Below are 23,111 nucleotides of genomic sequence, written 5' to 3'. Positions count from 1 at the left end.
ATCAGAATAAATGGAGATACAGTGATACAGTCCAGTAAATATAAGAGTATTAGTGAGGCAATGTACTGAATGAGTTAGAAAAGAATTCAATGAGGAGAGAATGATTGAACTCACATCCTCAGACCAGTACAAAGAGAGAGCAGGTGCCAAACAGGAAATGAGGAATGACAGAGAGCCATGATGAAGGAGTCCTGGGCCATTTGTTTCACTGTGAGGTTAAACAGGCACTGATGGAGGGATGGAGTCTTTAATTCCATTCCAGCTTCATCATCATTAGCTACTGCCCTTACAGGTGAAACAAGCACATTTAAAATTCTCCACTGGCGCATGTCCATACATCAAATATGACAACGGAACGTTTCAGGAATTCCCACAATGCCTGTAAAGAGATTACGAACAAGCACAAAGACAATAGCTGCGTCCGAAATCGAATACTGCGTACTGGGTACTACATTTGAATTTGAACGTACTACTCGACCGTTAGAAAAGTACGTTCTATATAGTATGAATGTGGGTAGTATGAATGGAATTCGGACGTACTACATCCGCCATGTTGACATTGTCACGTGACATACGTCGTCACAACAGCGCGTAAATTTAAAGAGCCCAATCTACTGAGCGAACATCGGTGATGTTTTTCGTTTTTCTTACCGCTTTCGTCTGCGTTTTTATGTCGTTTGAATTAACAATTCAAAGCAGGCGTCGGTCAGCTGTTCGCAGATCATGCCTTCTTTGACAGCTTGTAAATCCTTTACTAAAATAAATTTAGCTTTTAATTTTCTACCTCAGAATAACAGCAGCTACAGCTGTGAACAGAATGACAGACTGATTTTATGTAAGGATATAAAGTAATTTATTGTAATAAATAAATACAAATAAAATTACACAAAACGAACATAAATTAATAAACTTGAATGAATGCTTAGACAAATACACACACACACACACACACATATATACACATAAATACACACATCACAATATATACATAAATAGTAAATACATACATAATATATACATTATAGATAATATACACACATATATAAATATATATAGTTAGATATAGATATATCAGCAAAAAAATGTGTAACCTATTGAAATTTTATTCTAAAAAACAAAAACTACATATTTACAGAATGTGAACAGCATCATGCAGGCTGCTGTCACTGGCCTTTGACATCCAAGAGCTGCATAACATTGTGTAACATTGGGGATTTTGAGGATTTTGAGGAGGCTGATTGCCTTCTCCACCACAGATGACCTGGAGGCAGTGGAAGCAGCTTTTCTTCTGGTAGCTGACACCATAGATGGCTGTCACATACAAACTGAACCTCCAGCAAGTGAAGCCCAATGTTATTTCAACAGGAAGTGGTTTCATTCTGTTCAGCTGCAGGTCACCACCATGGTAAGTACCTTGATATCTTTGTTGAGTATCCCGGGTCTGTGTATGATGCCAGGGTGCTGAAGAACTCTGGAGGCCTATCCACCTGCAGGAAAACACATCTGGGAGATGGTGTGTGTGTCCTTGTGTGAGTGTTCATCTGCCTCATCACAGCAGACAGAGAGCCTGAACAGAATCCTGCACAGCTTTGATTCAACACCAATGATGCTCGTGCACAGAACATTGTTGAGAGAGCCTTCAGGATGATGAAGACCAGCTGTGCTCCATCTTCTTCTTCAAGGCCCTGGAAGTGAGTTCTGCCTTTGTGCAGATGTTGCTGCATGCTGTGCAGTGCTCCACAACCTCCGTCTTCTGAATGAGGACATTGCTGATCCAGAAGTTGTGGAGGATCATGACGATGATACACTGGAACCCCAAAACACAGAAGTCAGCACAGAAGAGCATGTGCGGGACAAACGGACCACAGCTGTGTCACAGCAGGTGACCGTGTGCAGCTCTTCAAGAGCAGATTACCTGTAGGACAGTCGAACAGGTTAAGACTCTGCAAATCAGTTCATGTTCTCATAGTGCTATTGTTTAAGCTTGTGTAAGTTGTGAAGGTCATTTTAAGACTGTCAAATCAAGATATACATATATTAGTTATTTAAGAAATATAAATACTATAAAATCACATAAATATGTATAAATACACATGTAAGTATTTAAATTTAAACGTGTGTGTATTTATATATACACATAAATATATTACACTCATAACTGGGAATTTTACAATTTGAAAATCTAGAAACATACCACATAACATATCATACCAACATATTTACAAGTTTAATTTTAAAATATGTATTACTTTATCCCTGGGTTACATTTTTTAATTCCACTTCTTTTCACTCATTTTTGATTCCCAAATTTAAAGTCCTCATCTACAGTTACTGAAATGAAGCTGCTGAAGTTTATTTTCCTGACATTATTATAGAAACGTCTTAAGAAATTCCCTTTTGCTGTTGCTTTAAGCTCTATTATACTACTTTATGAAAATGCTAATGTGGTTTTTTTTCTGAAGCTTTGTGCTCTTATCCATGTAGAAATGAAAAATAAATAAATAAATACATAAAGAGAATAATTTGTATGGGTATTTCTCTAAAGTGTGGCACCCATTCTCAAGACAACATTCTTAAGATGTTAAAAAAAACAACTGAAAGCTGCTACAAAATCAGTGCACTCAACTGCTTCAAAAGTTATTTGCTATTAAGTACTTTGCAACTGACAAAATAGCAACTGAAAATACCTGGAAATTCATATTATAATATAAAAAAAACAGCATAAATCATTTATGATCCTAACATAAATACATGTAAAGAGTGTGTTAGTTAAGATTAATTTTAATTCATATACTTACTGAATTATGCTTTCCAGTGAATAGGGTTTCATCAGTGGATGAGAACAAGATTGTGTTCATCAGTCTCTGTAACAACAGAACAGGATTTACACATTACTGATGATTTATGCCTTGTAAGTTATCCAACATTTTTTTTATCAAAATATCAACACTAGTAAAATGTAAATTAACTAGTTTCAATTACTTAAAATTTTGTAACTTTATATCATTAAATTACTTAACGTCTGTAGAAAGCAGCCTTAACAAGCTGAGGCACAGCCTCTGATCGATAATGATTATTAAACATATTTTTAAACTCAATTTACAAAATAGTCTCATCAGTTTACAATGTGTAAAGCTTTAACAAATCAGTCGTTTACTTGGATTATGTTAAACAAGTACGCTTTAACCACAATGAACAGCATTTATCCATAAGGTACTTACACTTCAAAACAGCGGCGTCATGATTTTCCGTTATTTTCGAATTTGAGTATGACGAGCCCTCTCCCGGTGCCTCATGGGATAGAGAAGTGTCCATCCTATGCATACTACGGAATTCGGCAGGAAGTAGTAGGCCATCCGGGTACATCTCACCTACTGTTTTTCGAATACTAAGAATTCGGACATACTACTTGCTTCGCATACTGTTTTTCGCCTACTATATAGTATGGAAGTATGCGATTTCGGACGCGGCTCATGTCACCGTTTACAAATAGTGGATCCCCACTATTTTTCCCACTGTTTTCTTCTAAATCAGGACCGAATATTGAATGCAATGTTATGCTGCATCTTAAGCAAGCACAAACTGGCAAGGCTCACAAGAATGTTATGGAAGATATTGGGGAGTTTTTCTAGCAAAAAAAGCTGAACCACATGACACAAATGCAGCCAGTTGGATATGGAATATATTAGGTATTGGATCACTGAGATTTCACTGGTTCCCTTTCAGTTGGTCACTCTTGACGTCATGTCGGTGACCAATGTCAAAGTGTAAACTAAACGAGCCAACAGGAAGGATGGAGCTTCGGCAGTGTCTCTGTTCCAATTGGAATGGGTACGTTTTCCCAGTGTTAACCAGTCTCACTGAGTGGGTAGTGCTTTGACAATTGTGAATGGAACTACTTGTTGTGACCCCCGGCCTACACCAAAAAGGACCACAGGTGGATTGCACAGTGCACTGGAAGGGGAAGCACCTATGGTGCTTTGGTAGGCAATCCCAATTCGTTGGTCACGTCCCGTCGCTATGGCTGCTGTACCACCACTGAGAGGCAGGGTCACCGGCTCGGCTCATCAGCGAAAATCTGTTATGCATTGCACTTGCTGCTGCCTTATACTCACGATCATCAGCTGCAGCTGAATGTAATAATTACATGCCAATGTGCATTGGCTCGTTTAGTTTACCCTCAAAGTAGATCGTTCTATTGAAGCAATATCCCAATTCGTTGGTCACCGACGTCACCTCTCCATTCCCTCCTTCAGGCAACAAGGGTTACCATACATAACCAAGATGTTTCATCTAGTTAGAGGAAAACTTTAAGGCCTGGTTTCACAGCCAGGTCTTCGGGCAATATTACTGGTGTGTAACTTGAGACAAATCAATGGCACTGATATATTTTGATATATTGGTAATATGACCAATTTTTAAACCATATGAATTATTAGTTTTAATCCATATTTATTTTGCATTTATTTATTTGTGTATGTGTGTATGTGTGTATGTATTTTCCATCTAAAACAATCTCATCACATCCATTTAGCATATCTCTTCTTATTCATTAATTCATTCATTTTTATTTATTTACTAATTTTGTTCCCTCCATTTAATCATTAGTGCATTAGCTAAAAATAATACAAAAATAATTCCCAATAAAATTCCCACAAAAGACATCATTCCGTAATCTAACCTATTTTTTACATTTAAATATTAATCTTACTCTGTATTGGTTTGTGATTTTTTTTTTTATTAATATTTTTGTCATTTGCCCTTTTTACTGAAAATTGTCTAGTCCCATTCATAGGGTACACAATTATTATGTATATATCTATTTGCTTACAGGACTTATTTTGTTTTCCCCGGTTAATCATTAGTACATTAGCTACTATTTTATGGCACAGAACTGATGTGAAACCAAAACAACATATTGTACTTTCTCTAAGCACATTATTTTCTGTGGACACACAGCTATGCTCCAGAGTGTCCACTGCTGTAGGCTAGCTTGCAGAGACGACAATGATTGAACCAAGAATTTCTCAGGGGGATGACAGTGACCGAAGACAGAAGTAACAGCTTTAGACCCCAAAGTCCTGAGCCAGTTAATCCCCTCTGTTCAGCCTTCTGGGAGAACAAAAGGAAGTGATTTCCAGCCTCCGGACCAAGCACTGGCATCCAATATGAGTCATACACGACTGAACATCAAGACATCTCAAGACCACCTGCTGCTTACCCTTCCATCTTCTCACCTTTGGACTTACATAACCTGATAATGAGCTGAACTGGGTCAGTTTTTACTGTCATATATATGAAAGCCCTCCAGACATGCTAACATGTGTGTTCTAGTGTAGTGGTCACATGAGGAGGAGGAGCAAGTTGTAACCATGGTAACAGAATAAATGAACAGTGCTGCCTCTGGAAAATCTTCTGTTGTCTTTTATTTGTTACATTGCTGGGGTCAACATCCTGTTGGAAAGACTGGCTGTTCAGGAACAATGGACATTTTCAGTCAATCTTAAAGGGATAGTTCACTCAAAAATAACAATAATAAGAAGGATCAACATGGGTAAATGATATTAGAATTTGTAGTTTTGGGGTGAACTATCCCTTTAAGAACAGACCCAGCTGGTTACCAGCATAAAGTCGGGAATGAGTATGTATCTAGATAATGGTGTTTTGGCTGTACTAGACTTTCATCATGTCTTGAACCGGAGAAGAAAGAGGCACTCTCTCATTACCCGCCCTCGGGTACTGAGGACTGGAAAAAAAAATATATATATATAGTGATTCCTGAAGACTACAGTAAAGACCGCAAGATTCATATTAGATTTCATGAAAAAATCCCAAGCAATTCTGCTGTGGATGAGCCATTTTGAAGCTGTCATGGGTATCTAGAAGGACAAGCAGGTTAAGCTATCAGTTAGTGCTAGTGCTATTCATCGGCCTCTTTTTTCACATAGCCTGCAAAATGACACAACCTCTAGCACTCGAGAAAGGACTGTCATGCACAGGTCATGTCATTTTCTACAAACCCTGCATGCGATCATCTGAAGAAGAAAAGAACGGGCACAGGTTTATAAAGATTCAGCATGAGAGAACCACATGTTTCAGACTGATCTGAGATCACATTTTGTAGCTTTTAGTCCATGCTATTGTACTAAAAAATGCTGACAAGATTCAGCATTAGCAGAGATAGGCCAAAATATTGAATGCTTTAAATTGATTAGAAGGGACAGTAAAGACTTATAATGTTACATGATTTCGATTTCAAATAAATGTTTTTTTTTTTTTTTTTTTTTTTACTTTCTATTTGTCAAAGAATTCTGGAAAAATAAGAGCATCATGGTTTCTACAAAAACATTAAGCAGCACAACTGTTTTCAACATGAAATGTTTCAACAAGAAATGTTTCTTAAGCACCAAATCTGCATGATTTCTGACAGACCATCTGACACTGAAGACTGCAGAAATTTTGTCATCAAACAATTCAAACAGAAAACTGTTATTTTACATAAATATATATTTACAATGTTACTGCTTTTTTATCAAATAAATACAACATAGGTGAGCATAACTTTTAAACTGTACAGTAATACACACACACACACACAGAGAGAGAGAGAGAGAGAGAGAGAGAGAAGATATATTGTGGTGATATGTATACTGTTATTGCATATAATTTTGCAGAGAATAAGACAGACCCTCTCTGCTTCATATTACTCTGCCTCCTTTTCTTTTTCATCTTCTTCTACTTAAATCAAGACTAAATACTTTTTTGGAGGCATCCAACTCCATCAAAGCATGAAACCAGCTTTCCTTAACCCAAACAACTTCAGTCAAATTGCTCTGAGCAAATCTGTGCCAAGTAGATCCTGGTAAATAAACAGAAAAATCTTAACGTCAAAAAAATGTATGTGCCTGTCCTCCACAATATCAAACCTAAATAATCCAGTCCAAGAGATTAAAATAAAGTGTCATTACTGCTGTATATCTACATCATTCGGTTCAACCATTTCCAAGCTGAATGCATCTAAATGTTTGTTAAGGATGAGTCAAAGGTAGCAAAGAAGCACCCTGTTTTCACACATAATGTTCTCATGGTAAGATTCACATGAGTCAAGGCAGAACTCACCAAATAGTTGCATCTCCCAAATAGCATTCCATAAACTGTGGGAGAACATTATATAAAACGCAAACAACAGTTAAACACAGAGGGAGGGAAATGCAGGAAAGCACGAGAGATGCAGAGAGATGACAGTGAGGTTGCCCCCACCTTTCCCCCGTTTTGTTTTTAAATGTTTACACCATTTTGTCTGGTATTTTGGGCTTCTGCGCACAGAAGGGATGGCAGAGCAGCCCTCGCTTCAAAGCTGAGTGTGAGCAGCAGGGACCATGGGTGCTTCTTACACCTCAGCGGGCTGTCTTTATCAGAACGTACTCTGCAGCTGTGAACCCTGGCAACATGAAGACCAGAGAAAATGAGGGAGGGAAAGGAAGGCGTGAGATATGTAAAGAAAGACTAACCATGTGTGAGTGGGGAGGGACAGGACAGAGAGGAAAGAGAGAGCGAAGGGAACGACGCTTGAATACAGGCACGTGCACAGGTAGGGCTCAACCTGTGCAGAGCACATGCCCTTTTTGCCCTTACACTCCGAAGTGCCCTTTTTTTGGTGGTGTTTTTTTATTTTTTTTATCACTGCTATTGGTCACCCTTTACGTCTGTCTGTCTGTTTTACCAAATGAAAGTTCTTAAAACGAGCTTGTGTAAATCTTATTCGATCCTCAAGCTGTCAGTAAGCTGATAACTCCGCCCCCTCTCATTGAATCAACTGAAGTTCCACAGCAGCCGCACAGTAGACACCAGCTGAGCTGAACAAAGTTTTGCGAAGGGTAAATAAATATCTTGTTGTTTTAAAAAGTACTAATAAACACTGTCTATAAATGCTCATATTTTATTTATTTGATGTCTGACTGACTCACTGAGACATGTGGGACGTCGCCTGAGAGAGAGGGCTAGCATTTGCCATCTAGCCAATACATAGCCAACACTTAAATAGCCTGTGCAGATAGTAGCATTTCATCTTTTATAAAATGCTAATTTGGCCAAATGCATTTTACCACAGGAAAAACTGAGCGCTCCGTCTATATAGCTAAAAAAAACTAGTTTGTAACCTGTAGATGAAAATGTAATGTGATGCCGGCAGCGGCAGGCGCCGTCGCCGTTTTAATGACGGACAGAAAAAAAAATCACATTTGCACACATTCGCTGGTCAAAAACGATATATTGATAAGTAATACAACAACATATAATTTGTTTTTACCATCGGAAAATCATAACAGGTGCGCCCCCCGCTGTTTCGTACTGGAACTTACACAGCGACGAGTGATCCTCGTCACCTAGATAACTATATTTCTAAGAAATTTCTTCTTTGATTTATGATTGCTGATACACTTAATTTATTAACATTTAGGCTAATCATGTTATGGTATACTCTCTGTATACTCTCTTTATAAAATGTTGTAAAACATGGTTTTACTACAGTAATGTAGGCTAGTAGTAACTAAAAAAAAAAAAAAATGACAGAAGATCACTGAAATCTTTATATTTTATCATACAGAATGTAATTCGTGATTCATTCCAAGGCTTCATTTATTTGATCCAAAATACAGCAAAATCAGTAATAGTGTGTAATATTTTTACAATTTTAAATAACTGTTTTCTATTTGAATATTTTAAAATGTAATTTATTTTTGTGATCAAAGCTGAATTTTCATCATGATTATTCCAGTTCAGTACTCTTCAGTGTCACGTGATCCTTCAGAAATGCTTTTCACTGCAACTGTACTTTTCACACTATTTTTATTTATTTTTTCATTGCTGGCTTATTTTAGGGAAAGTGTAGTGAATAAGAGACCTTCAAGAGACCAACATCCCTGGTCCACCACAGTATCAAATTTTTGCCAGATACATGGCTCACAGAAGGTTGCTGTTGTATTAGGTTTAAAGAAGCCCTTAAAACCCTGTTTATCTATATTATCTAATTATCTAATATTATTATTATGGTTGTTATTAATCGTGAATAAATCTAAAGCTTTTGAGACTATTATTTTGTGTTATTGAATTTGTCATGAAGATGTGACCATTTCTTCCTTTTATGCAGGCTTACTAAATAATCTTGATATAAAAAAGGGAGGGGGGGGGTGCCCTTTTTCAGTTTCAGCACATGCCCCTCAAAAGGTCTGTGCACGGCCCTGCTTGAATATCAAATCAAAGGAAAATACGCCTTTGCAAAACGGAAAGATAAAGAGCCATGTGGAGCTCATCTTGCTTGATTTTTAACATTCTCCCCATTTTTTCATACCACTTGAAAGAATAGCAAATGAATGTGACTTGCATAAGCAAGCCTGAAAACGAGACCTTAGAAAAATCCAATGGAATCAGATATATGGGTGTTTCTTTAACTTTATGCATTTATGAGCTTCTTTTAAAACTTATTACCATCTTTCATCATTTAATTTTGCTGTTTACAGTATCAAAAGCATTTTGTGTCTACATTTGATTGTTATACAAACTGTGAAAATCTTTAATACTGATTTAAAACGATCAAAAAAGGTCAAATAAATAATTTTAATATTTATTTAATTATTTAAAAGATTATAACTAGTGTAACAGTCAAAATGTTTTACAAAATAGAGACAGAATATAAATATTTAATCTAGCCATTTTAAACACATAACGAAAAAAATTTACTAATATCACTTGTGAACTTAGATTTTATTTTATTAGGCCTCAGCTCAAATCAGTGAATTATTTTAATACTATTTCTATACGATTATAGCATTTATTAATATTTGGATTTAGCTTTTACATTTTATAAGGATTTTCTTCCCATTTCTATTAGCCTTAATTTATTTTATTTTATTTCAGTTTTAGCCATTGTAGTTTTTAAACTTATTTCAGTTAAGTTTTAAGTTGAATTTTTTCTTCATCTAATATTGTAAAATATAATTAAATTGAAGTGATTTAATTTATTATTTAAGGGGAAATTATCTTTAGTGAGACTAAAGAGTCAGTTATTTTACTTCAATAATGTCCCAATGGCACATAATTTCCACCAGCATCATGTCCATCTGCCAAAATCTACTACAAAAATTGATATGTAGTGTAAATGTTTCATGTGCTGAAAATAGTCTCCCATGAAGCATGTATATACCCCAAACTAATGTATATGTGAAAAGTGTTTTTAAGAGTTTCTTTTATAAAAAAATTCTGCAGAGCTAAAGCACCCATAGTGGAAGAAACACCCATTGATATAACACAGTACTGAATGATTCCAAGGTACTTTAAAGAACACCATGGTATCACGTTAAAACCAATACGGTCATACCATGTTACCTTTTATTTTATTTTTATTTTTTTGTTAGTGAACTCCAGCATGGTTTCAGTGATGACTCAGACCACGGTTGCTTTGTCATAATTGGCTTAAGAGGGTTATCATCTTTCTCCAGACTAGCCATTCTCCTGCTAGCATTAAACACCGGCTCAAGAGCAGGCGATTGTAATGGACCACTTTTGTATCTGCTGTTCCGTCCGGGGGCCACTGAACTCAGCACCTCCATTACAAGCCACATTACTGGGAGCAGGATTGAGCGTTGCTGCAGGAATCAATCTTTTCAATCACATTGCGTTCACCAGATTCAGGTGGTGTGTCTAAGACCCAAGTATTTGGCCCTAGGGGCCTGCTCTCGGTCTCGCATTAGCCCTTCGTTGGTGATGACGTGACCAACCATTCCCCTGGCGGGAAGTGGGAGACATACAAGTGACATGGAAAAACACAAGCCAGATCCCTCCAGGGAGATTTGCTAATATCTGCCAGTGCTGCCAGGTGCGTGGATGCTTAAAAAGCACAGGGCTGCATGCACTCATCGTTACAGACCATTAAGTGCTTTAAGTAGATGGATGATCAGGAATCAATAGGAAAACTTGCACTGATTAAACAGGATTTACGGTATTGGGTGATATGAGACACAAAAGGGAAAGAATAATGCATCTGGACCCACTAACAAAAGGCTGTTGTAATGAGAGGACTAATTGTGTTGTTATATTGTACATGCTTCTCCAATTACTTGTCTTTTAAGTGGTTTGCTCTGTTGTGCATTGGTGACTGATCAGAAAAGTGATCTCAGTAATTTTCCAGTTCCTGGGCTGCCCTGATCCTAACTCAGTATGTCAATTTCTAGACTTTGAGGTAATGAATGAGATTAATGTGATATTGGATTTCTAATCCAATGATTATTGTAGCTGTTCTTTCAATGAAATGGTCAATACAATTTGTGAATTGATCTTAATCGGTCTAATTGATTCCCTTGAATGGACTGAAGCAATGTAATCTTAAATCGATAGTTCACCCAAAAATGAAAACATTCTGTCAAATATACCCTTTTCTCAATGACGTTAGCTAACTTCCGCTTTTCTACGAAGCAATGCATTTACTTCCATTATACCTTTACAAAAGAGATTTGGAATATAATTTATAGATATATATATGTTTTTTTTTTTTTTTTTTAAAGTACAATTTAGCAAAAAAAATGCTAGTAAACAACAAATTCATGACTTTTTATATGAAAATTATCAACACAAAACACACATACAAAAAAAAAATTTAATTATTAAAATAAATTATTTATAATGAGATCATGTGTATTCTAAACAACTGGATATTCATTCGTTATGGTATAATCTGTCGAGTCAGCATGGATCAGATCCTTGTATTTTTCCCATACTCTTTCTTTCCATTTGTTTTCACACCACTTCAAATTTCTTCCTCCATCTCCACCACTCTCTGCGGTTCAGGGGGAGGCTGCTGCTGTGAAGCAGGGTCCCAGGAGGGATACAGCAACCATTAGGAGACAGCTTTTAACATTCCCATCACAGGGGGCCAGTGAGAGACACCTGCCCCACCCTCCAGAGCTCTGCAGAGCCCTAAGGAGCTCTGCGGTCTCCATGGTGAATGACACAGTGGAACGACATGTGTACTATACACTCAGGGATAGACAGTTTAAGGGTTGCTAACAGTTCAATGAAAAATGGCTGAAAAATTATCTTTGCCATAACAGAAAACAATTATTATACTACTAATTAGTTACTGTAATATTAATTCACACGATTACTGTATTTTTGATCAAATAAATGCAGCCTTGATAAGCATATTAAACTTATTTCAATTATTAAAATAATAATAATAATAAAAAATAAAAAAACATTCAACAAATCTTACCGACCAATTTTTTTAATGGTAGTGTTTTTTTATTAAATACAAAAATGCAATTAATTTTCCCTAAAATGCTATCCATAAAATACTGACAAAATCTGTCAGTAAACTGATCCTTTTCTCTCCATTATTACTTTACTGGCTTTTTTATTTTTTGTTAGGAGACTATTATCCTCAGCACTATTCCAGTTAATTCCACAGCTCGTTAAATGGAATAACAGAGCATATCTCGAACCCCAATTTGGGACACTCTTGTCTGCTGAAACCAATTGAACATGACCTGATCAGAGTGATCTCGAGCACAGAACAAGCAGGGAGAGAGACAGACAAGGCCTCTTTAAATACAGAGGGATTCTTTCAGTTGATGCTAAGCCACACAGTTGCACAGAGGAAAATCATTCAGAGCGTATCCGCAGAGATACTCAATCTCCATAGGCCCATGAACAGAACCTTAAATGACTTGTCCTCTCTGTTGTCAACAAAAATGGATAAGAATAGACAAACGCCCCAGATGATTATGATTACCTGCAAAACTAATGGATATTCATGAGCTGAGTGTGGCATTTGGGGCTGTAATAATTGTCCTTAAGCTCTTAAGGTGAAAACTGATTCTCCACTGATAGGGGTGATGAACAGGTCTTATAGCTTACAAAACTTAGATGCCCCATGGTTCAAAAGCAGTCAGCCTAACAAAGAGCTATTGTGCAGGCTAAAAGGAATCAGTGTCTGCAATTTAGTTTTTTTTGTCCTCAGTGTTATTCCTCAAAGCAGAGCACAGAGGCTACTGTCAAGAGGTGTAAGATTGCAAATGGATCTTAAGTAACAGACTTGATTGGATCTACCCTCTGCGGCTGGACTGACACGGATCACAAATACAGCGTGGCCCTGTCCCTCTAGCCATGGGTTTGCCATGGTAACTCATAAGATTAGTGCAGGTGGCAGACTCTCTCGATGGGGTACATTACACACCACTAGCATTTTATAAAAAAAAAATAATAATAATAATAATAAGGTCAAATTAAGTTGCCTTGAATAAATCCCTGCTTTGCATACTACTTTTTAGATTTACAGTATTTGCATTTGGTGAGAAGAAAAGAATCTTGGGTAAACTGATGATGATGTCAGAAGGCATTATGCAATGACTGGGTATTGGTTCAGCTTGGTACTGATTGGCTGCCTGAAAAAAAAAAAAATGCCTTTAATTGGTTACGGTTGCATAATATGAATTTAATGCTGCTCTACATTAAAAAGGAATTAGGACCCTCTCGTTTGTGAGTTCATGCTTTTGTAGCAATTTGTTAACAGCCAGCAAATGTGCTGTGAATGCGGCTGAATGATTCCAGCAGCACCGAAGCAAAGCAATGATGATTACCACAGATAGCTGATATTGGTGCTGTCACTACAGCTCTGTCCAAAACCTAATAGACTGTATACATAAGCAATATCATAACCCAAATTAAACCTCCACAGTTTCTCATTTGGAAAGCACTACCTGAAGCAGCTTAAAGTTGCGTTCGGTGAGTTTTACATTATTAGATTGCTATGCTAACAAAGAAACAGATATACACCATATTGTGATGTACATCTGAGTGACAGCTAAAGCAGACTAAATGATTAGAGAAATCCGGCTTTTGTCACGAGAGAGAAACCTGCTGTTTCACCAGAAAATACAGCTATTAATTTTTTTTTTTAAAATAATAGGACAAAATACATTTTCTAAATGTAAACATGCATGGAAGAATCATTCAGAATAAGATTAATTGCATGAATTCTAAAAGTAGAAAGATTAATTTACATTTCATGCCAACTTCCAATAAATTACAAAATATCTTGGAAGTTTTGTTCCCACTGTTTCCAATTCATTGTGGGAGTTTTCAGGTATATGCTATGTTGTCTTACAGTTTTTAAGAAGGTGGTATACTTATGCTACATACCATTTGGAACAGGCTTCATGTTGTGTTTATAAAGTGCTTTAAACTTTAAAGAAAAGTAAGTGATAACAGGTTCATGAAACAAATAGTGTTTTCAAGACAGGAATGCATAATTAGTCTACGTTAAAGAACTGATTAATAACCAAGAATGCATCAGCCTGAATTAAAAACAGACATTACACTTTCCAATGAAACATGCTGTAATCACGATTAAAGGTTAAACTACAGCAGCAAATTGACAACCTAATCTCATGAGAAAATCTGTTTCACAAGTTTGGTGATTTCATATGAAATTGTATGGAAATGTATAATTTTCTGAAGAAAAATGTACTGTCTGTATACTGTTAGCAGATCACACAAAAACAAACAAATAACATATAAATTCATACAAATTAGCTACCAATTTGTCAAAACACAAAGCTGTAACAAATCTTCATGAGAGTGTGTTAAAATGAACAATACTTGCTTCTCAGAAAAATATTTCAAAATTTTGAAAAGACGTGATTCAGCTACAGCACACAATATGAAAAACTCTCATCATCGACACTCATCTGATCTATTTAATAATAGAGAGACACATTAAAGGTCTATTTGAGTTAATGTTCCTGATAAGACTCCTTCGATAAAACTGTAAAAATAAATAAAAACTGGCATTTTTCATGAATTAAACCAACACAAAGAACATCCAGACCCTGAGAAGTATACCATTATACAGCACAAATGATAAGTAAGAAAAAAACACCTAATAGACAAGACTGGAAAGAACATTATGCTTTTTATTAATACATGGCGCACAGTGCGTACTAAAAATCACATGACATTCAAGTCACAGTATTGATGATGCAGTCCAAAAGCCACAAACAGCATAATGGTAGATGACAATGTGACTGAATATACCGAACATAAATTAATACACAAATAGAGAACAAATAGAAGAATAGAGAATGAAAGATGTTAACAGCTTGGAAGAATATTAGGTTGAGATTCCCACTAAAAGTTTTGGACTATGTGGTTTTTAGTCCATGTCTAGCTTGAGTCCTGAAAAAAATAGTATGGAAAAATAATATAAAATAAAAATACCATGGAAGTTATTGACTATCAGCAACTGTTTGGTTACCAGCATTTTTCAAAATATGTTTTGTGTTCAGCAGAGGAAAGAAATTTGGAGCAACATGAGGATGAATAAATGATGACAGAATTTTCATTTTTGGGTGATCTACACCTTTAATGAGGAACTGTTTGTTTGTAACTACATGGAGAACCTGTAACTTAATGCTCAGACTGACCGTAAACAATCAGACCTGCTTGTTGTTTTGATTCTGTTGCTGACTTGGATTAGAGAGATTTCCTGGATCCTACTCTAAGTTGGACGTCTAACCACATCAGTGTTCTATGCTGGAGTTCCAGAGAATCAAGGCAAGTGTCTGCCTTTGCATTTCTGTCTACCGTACATACAACCCAAGGAAATGAGCAGAAAGCACTCAGTCACACACACATACACATACACACACAGACACACACTGTCCTGTGTGTATGTGTAGATCACATACAAAGCGAAAGGTTGAGATGAGAGATCTCTTAGATTTCTGATTCACATTCCTGTACTGTCATCACTGTTGTCAGCCCAGTGTTCATTTTTTCCTTGACATATGACTTGTCAAAGTGCAGCTGAGTGACAGTTGAGCCGTTTCAGCAGCACAGCAAAACCCAGATAACTCGAACACAGATAAGAAAAACGAAAACAAAAGAGTAAGTAATTCAGGCATCAGATGTAAATATTTATTTTTTGAAGGCAAAGTTAACCACAAAATAATAACTCTTATGATCCATGTACTATATGTGGTGGTATTTGAATGTACTGTAAGAGAACACGATTTCTCCTGAAAAACAACTTAAATTTCAGTCTGTTACTCACACCAAGCTATTGGACGGCTTCAGAACACTTGGAATATGGTGCATGAGTCATACAGACTCATTTATGAAAGAGATCCAAGAACTCTAGGAAACAATAATCCACTGAAGCCTAAAGATATACACTACAAAGAGATTAAGGAGGAAAAAAATAAGAATCAAATAAACTAAATAGATTATTCAGGTTGATTAATCTACTATTGGTTTAAAGAAACCAATATATATATATATATATATATATATATATATATATATATATATATATATATATATATATATATATATATATATATATATATATATATATATATATATATATATATATTATGGATTATAATATACAAATATATATCATAATCATGTATATACATAAATCAGTACACTACAGGTCAAGTGCATCACAGTTTCTACAAAAACTGCTGAAAATTCAGCTTTGCTATCACTACATATAAAATAAATATAACATTTATTATACTACATATAAAATAAATACTGTAATATTAGATCACAATATTACTATTTTACTGTATTGATCAAATAAATGCAGACTTAGTGAGCATAAGAGAACATTAATTGTTTTCTTAAATATTAAATTCTTTAATGTCTTTTTTCAACAAAGCACCTTTAAAAGGGCAAAGTTTTTAATAAACAACACATTTTGGAGAGAGGGACAAGGATACAGTCAGAACAATGATTTGAGAGGAGTGGGAAGAGAAAGGCAGGAGAAGATGCAGAGAAATACAGCACTCTTGCTGTTTCATAGTCTGTGCGTCACAGTCCGTACGGCCCTTCGATCTGTGGTGGCAGGCCTGAACATATCCCGCTGGCCAGTTCAATGGAGGACACAAAAATATATCAGGGGACTCTATTGTATCCACTATCCCATCACAAAAAAGTTTTACTTAATCAGCACACACAAGAAGAGTACCTGGTGTCCATTTAAGGGGATGTCCTTGCTCAAATGTCTAGGACAAATGTCTAATTAGCATGTTTTTCCATCTATCAAGCCTTTTTGTTGCTAAGTGTGGCCTTTAGGTGGGCTTTGACAAGTAAATTAAGGTTATTTAGCAGAGGTTTTAGATGTTTCTGTGCTGTATGGTCACATGTCTTTTAGCTAAAGCGAACAGACAATCCTGAAATAAAAGATGTGTTGTTTATTGTATTTGTGTGTGTATGAAAGAGACAGATTTTCTTTTCTGGCCCTTTCAGTCCTTCAGTCTCCAATTAAAGAAGACAGCCTGCTGCTTTCAGATAGCACAGGGTCAGAGAAGGCACAGCACCTCAGACCTGACAAATGCACACAGAAACTCATCTGGAGGACAAACACATCTGTAAAAGTGTGCAGAATGTAACGACAGACACCTCAGGCACATGTTTTTGAGGTTAATGAAGAGAATGCTTGTGTGTGCATTTGGGAATCTTTACTTAACTATACTTTTGGCAACAAAACTGCCCCCCAAAGTGAGCTGAAAGTAATCTTTATCGATGTACTTAATAGTAAAAACTAATAATAATGTTTTTTTTTTTTTTTTTTTTTTTTTAAATACAGAAACCTTTGTAAAAATGTATTATAAAGTCTGTAAGTCTAAAGTATGTCCTCATTTAGTCACTGTATGGATAAACATGTAGGTGTGTGTGTGTGTGTGTATCTTGTGAAAATCCAAAACTCAGATGTATTAAAATGTATAAAAAATTATATAAACATCTTGTTTTTGTTGTTTTAAATATATTAAATAAATAAATATATTCAATTTTAAGTTTAAAAAAATTATAAATCCAGTATACACATACATATAACAAATATATCTATAATAGGCTAATATTTATCATAAAATCTGTATTACAATGCAGTAATGCTATGTAATGTAATAGGTGAACATAATGAAAAGCTATTAAAATGTTTAGACATTATTGTCAAAAAAGTAAAACAATAAGGAATATGATAGTCAGTTTCAGAAACTTTGTAAATATGCTTTCATCATAAACGTCCTCTTTTTAAATGTGCTTTAATTAGTGCTTTAAATAAAGGTCTGCTATATGAATAATTTAATTGTTTGTTCCTTGTACTAAGCCCATACTGTCAATCTACAGAAATATATTACAAAATATGTATATACAGTATAATAAAACTACAACATCATCATATCACATGTGATCATAAAAAGCTAATGTATGTTTATATTAATAGACATTATCATTGTCAAACAATAAGGGATAAGCCTAAAAAGCAATACCCTCAAAATTCACCAAAGGTCTTTAATCACTATCCGTCATTTTTGACATAAACTGTTGATACTGGCACATGCAAAAACAATCAAGCTCCAAACGTCTATGTCATTCATAAATGATAAGCATTAAATAATTAATGCTGTCTGGAGAGCAGTGCCACTACTGAGCATTGGTATAAAATGTGGCGTTTTTATGATGACTGGTTACCTTCAGGGAAGTCATTAAACAGCATCAGAGAATAGTCATATGTAAATATACACACTGTGTGGTCACTTTATCCTGGAACAAACACTCCTCCAATGACCTCACCTGAATACATACATACAAACAAAACCCACAGGCCAGTAACTCATCGAATACATGTATAATACATACACAGTGATGCTCAATATGAACATACAGCACAGCTGCACAATAAAATCTCTGTCATCCGAGGGTCTTTAAAAGGGCAGTCTTGTTTGATGTGCTCTCATAACTCAGCTAGAACTTTATAGTTTTGACCAATAAACACTGCAGTTATAGAGCAGAAAGCTTTCATGAGTGGAAAGTCAAACTCGTTGAACATGCAACCTGACCTGACCAGTACAGATTACAAAGCCTAATAACTGAGCTAATGTGTAACCTCGATGCGATCGGATCAGGAAAGGCTCATAAATAGAAGAAATTATCCAGAAGTAATATTCTTCCTGAATCTTTCAGACAGAAAGGATTGTGTTTATGCACGTTTCTCTGACTATAACCACATGAATGCCCTAGAGATTTTTGTTTTTATGATAAAATTTCACCTTATTTTTTTGTTCTTTAACGGCACATTAAAACTGTCTCAGAGGATTATTAATATGTTTTAATCATTAATTTCTTCTTTTCAAATGCAGTAATTTTCATATTTTGATGCTTTGGATAAAATGTCATTTTGATTGTTTGATCCTTGCCACAAGGCCAGACTTTAAATGTATAGCTGAATTTGCAGCTATGTTGTGTATGTGGTGCTTTGACTTAATTAGTGTTTGCATAATTAGCTGTAAGTTCCTTTTTGTGCATTCTGACCCGGAGCAGAAGAACAGACTTCTGCATGCAGGCAGAAGTATATCTTCTGCAAAAATCTAAACTAATGCGATGATCTGTGCAGAGCTGTTGGGCTTTCGCAGGGTCGTTCTCTCCAGCAAGCTGGTGTGTGTATTAAGGAGAAACGGTTCATGGCACATTCAGCCCTGATGGAGCTGAGGATATTTAATCAAGCGAATTCCATCTGCTGCGGTAACCGTCTGCCCGTGTTCGAAGCGGGGCCAATTACCGGCTGATTCGACGAGGCCCGGCCACAGCGAGACGCACAGAAGCGAGGGAACAGTGAGCGCTTAGCTGAGGCTTAGTGATTTTTCTGCAGTTTACCTGCCACTTAAGGATGGCAAAGGGATTTCTAATTCTATTCTGTGAAGTTTGAGTCATCAGTAAAGTTGTAAAGCTCTGGAAATGTTTTGAAATGATGGAAAAAATTAAACCCTTAATTGTTCCATGTGCCAGGTATTGGTTATGTATCCCTGCACGCATAAATGGACACACATGTAGATTATAGACAAAGACAGATGTTTCAAATCACCAATGATATAGGGTGGATAATTCTGTCTAAGGGCGCATATCTACATGACAAATTTTCCTTTAAACGTAAAATTAAATGCCAATTGGAATTAAATCACACTCTTTCACCCTTTTATGCTTTACACCTAATGTCATAAGAAAATAATGGCACAAATATTCCTTACAAACAGAAACAATGAGTAAAAACTGATGCCTGGAAGCAAGGAGGAATTACTCTCAAGGAGTAATTCGCTGCAAAAGCTAATTAGTATTTCATTTCTTAGGGCCTGACATGATGGCTTATGTCATTCAGAATAACACTTCCCCATGGGTCTTCAGAGGGGCATGTTGAGTGAGGGATGCAAAGCAAGGGAGTGTGGGAAGTGAAGGCAGGAGACGCCTGACATTTGGAGTCACCATGGGTCTAATTCAAATCAACAGCAGGTTATGTTACGTAACAAATGTCTCTTGAAAACGGCAACCAGTGTAACTATTAATGACACGTTAAAGCAATGAAAATTACCCTCTGAAACACACAACAAACTAACACCTCAGTACCCCTTGAGAGTTTTACTTACACACTTTCAGACAACACTCCAAATAATCTAAAATGCATAATTTCACTTATTAATATGACAGATCAGCTTCCTTTGGACTGCCAGAGTTCAAAATAAATGTACACTATAAATGCACCAGTGCTGTAATATGTACATTGGCCTCAAAAATACTTGTAGACAAAAGCCACATTTAAAAATGTGTGATTGCCATATAAATGTCTTTGTATTGGTTACATAAAATTTCAATACAAGAAGTTAATATCAACATACATTTGTCACATTCTGTCCAGTCTAGGGTTGGAGAGATCGGTGGCAAAAGATACAGTAAAACTGAAATAATAAGTAATTACAGTCCCTCCCCCTCATGTCCCAGCTTTTTGACTCAGAAGATTTGTCTTTATTTTATTCGTAAGCAATAATTAACAAAAGCATCTCTTTGGAAGGGGTTTCAGGCAAACAATAAAGGGAACTTACTAAGACTTTAGAAAAGTTTACCTTTAAAACTTACCTAACAAAGCAAATTGCTAATAAAATATGTCATGTGCAGTTTCTAGAATATTTTTGCTCCAGCCACAAAAATAAAGTCACAGCTGAGCTGTTGCGTGTCTCTGAGCAACACACAGCAGCGTCATTTCGTTCCTGAATGTAACAATGTTTGAAAAAGAGCTGTTTGAGTGAATAATTCAGTGACTCACTCATACATACAGTTGCTTGATAAATTCTTAAATCAATCAGTGTTTTTGAACTAACTGCTTGAATGAATGATCCCAATGAATCGTTTATAATGACATGCAGATATATCACCACCTATTGTATGGAAGCATATGGGTAGCATTATTCAATTTGGGATGTAATATGCAAAATGACACTGCAATATGTAAAATGGCAATGCATTTCTGTATTTACATTTACATTTTCCAATACATCTGTGCAACGTTTGGTGCAAAATGAAAATGAAAATTAAATTACATAATTTTCATTTGCCATTTACTACACCAGTTTTAATATGTAAAATGAATATTAATTTTAACGCTTTATAAGTTGCAAAATTAAAATGAAAATGTATTACAGAAATGATTAGATATGTCTAACATGTTAAAGCAAAAACTGTGGCAAAATGATCATTTAAATGCTATTTTTCTTAATTGCATTAACACTCACAGTCAAGACACTTACGATTGCATTTTCATTCCGTGTCCCGCAATAAATGTAGCAAAATTCAATGTGCACATTGAAAATGCATTCCAAGCCGATCACGTGTCCCCGCCCTCGCGCCACGTCAATCATTGTGTGAACAAGGCGGGGCTTACAGAAGGTCAGAGACTCAAATCTCAGGAAGCGGATTCAAGTGAGACAAGATGGACAAGACAGTTGGTCCGTGTATGTTTTGATCATTTCGGTTTATGGCTTCAATATTTCATTCGCACTTGTGGGCGGAGCTGAAACGCTGCTTTCATCTGATTGGTCGAATCGGATCGGTTTTCATCTGACAGCCTTCAGCTCTGTCTTTTCATTCTTTCAGACAGAATAAGAGTCAGTGCGAGTGAAGCACTGAAATGTCTGAAACCACCGCTCACTGTTAATTAGCATAATATTTGAATCAGATGTAGCTGGGCACATAATTCGCGCTGCTGAGACCTGCAAATTATTTTCTAGGTTGTAGTATTGTATGAATATTGTCCCACTGAGAAATACAGTGCAAATAGTTATGTCCCTTTGGATAACAGTGAAGTGGAAATAAAAATCAACAATAGACTGAACAGTTCCATGTCTGTAACATTTACCACTCTCATCTTTTAAGTCATAAGGCACTAGGTATGTGTGTGTGTGTGTGTGTGTGTGTGTGACATTAATAAATAATTGTAAAAATGAATATAGTTACATTTCTAAATAAAAATAGTAAAATTAGCTCTATGCTGCTCAGTGCTCCTGTAGCCTACCACAGAGCGCCCTCTCGCGGCTGTAGACGGTAATGTTTTCTCTTGGTCCTGAATAAAAGCGACTTATAGTCCAGTGAGATTTATATATGTTTTTTTCCTCGTCATGACGTATTTTTGGACTGATGTAACTTATACCGAAAAATACAGGTAGCATTATTATTATTATTATTTATTATGAGAGTAATTGACACAGACTAGAACTTTAATGTTTCACCCAATTCAGCTCAGATCTTCAGACTCGTCTGACTAGTGTTGCTTGTATAACTGGCCAGACTTACCTTCCCAAAAAATCCTATTTAATTTTATTTCATGAATTTAACTATATTTATTTCCACTTCACTGTTATGCAAAGGGACAGAACTATTTGCACTGTATTTATCAGTGGGACAATATTCATACAATACTACAACCTAGAAATAATTTGCAGGTCTCAGCAGCACGAATTATGTGCCCAGATACATCTGATTCAAATATTATGCTAATTAACAATGAGCGGTGGTTTCAGACATTTCAGTGCTTCACTCGCACTGACTCTTATTCTGTCTGAAAGAATGAAAAGACAGCTGAAGGCTGTCAGATGAAAACCGATCCGATTCGACCAATCAGATGAAAGCAGCGTTTCAGCTCCGCCCACAAGTCCGAATGAAATATTGAAGCCATAAACCGATATGATCAAAACATACACGGACCAACTGTCTTGTCCATATTG

General features: G+C 35.9%; 1 protein-coding gene and 1 long non-coding RNA gene across 2 annotated transcripts in view; both read right to left on the bottom strand.

The window, feature by feature from the left end:
• Positions 1-23,111, bottom strand: part of kcnh3 (potassium voltage-gated channel, subfamily H (eag-related), member 3) — a 93,449-nt gene that overhangs the window by 60,901 nt on the left and 9,437 nt on the right. The window lies entirely within an intron of this gene.
• Positions 1,229-4,408, bottom strand: LOC113053232 (uncharacterized). The gene is made up of 3 exons (XR_003277193.1): positions 3,222-4,408; positions 2,799-2,864; positions 1,229-1,915 (listed from the first exon to the last, which is right to left on the bottom strand). It is a non-coding gene; the product is annotated as an uncharacterized LOC113053232 (long non-coding RNA).

The sequence above is a fragment of the Carassius auratus genome, chromosome 34, assembly GCF_003368295.1.
Source record: "Carassius auratus strain Wakin chromosome 34, ASM336829v1, whole genome shotgun sequence".
Classification (NCBI taxonomy): Eukaryota; Metazoa; Chordata; class Actinopteri; order Cypriniformes; family Cyprinidae; genus Carassius; species Carassius auratus.
Note: the sequence above shows the minus strand (reverse complement) of the source record. Positions and strands in the feature narration are given on the sequence as shown.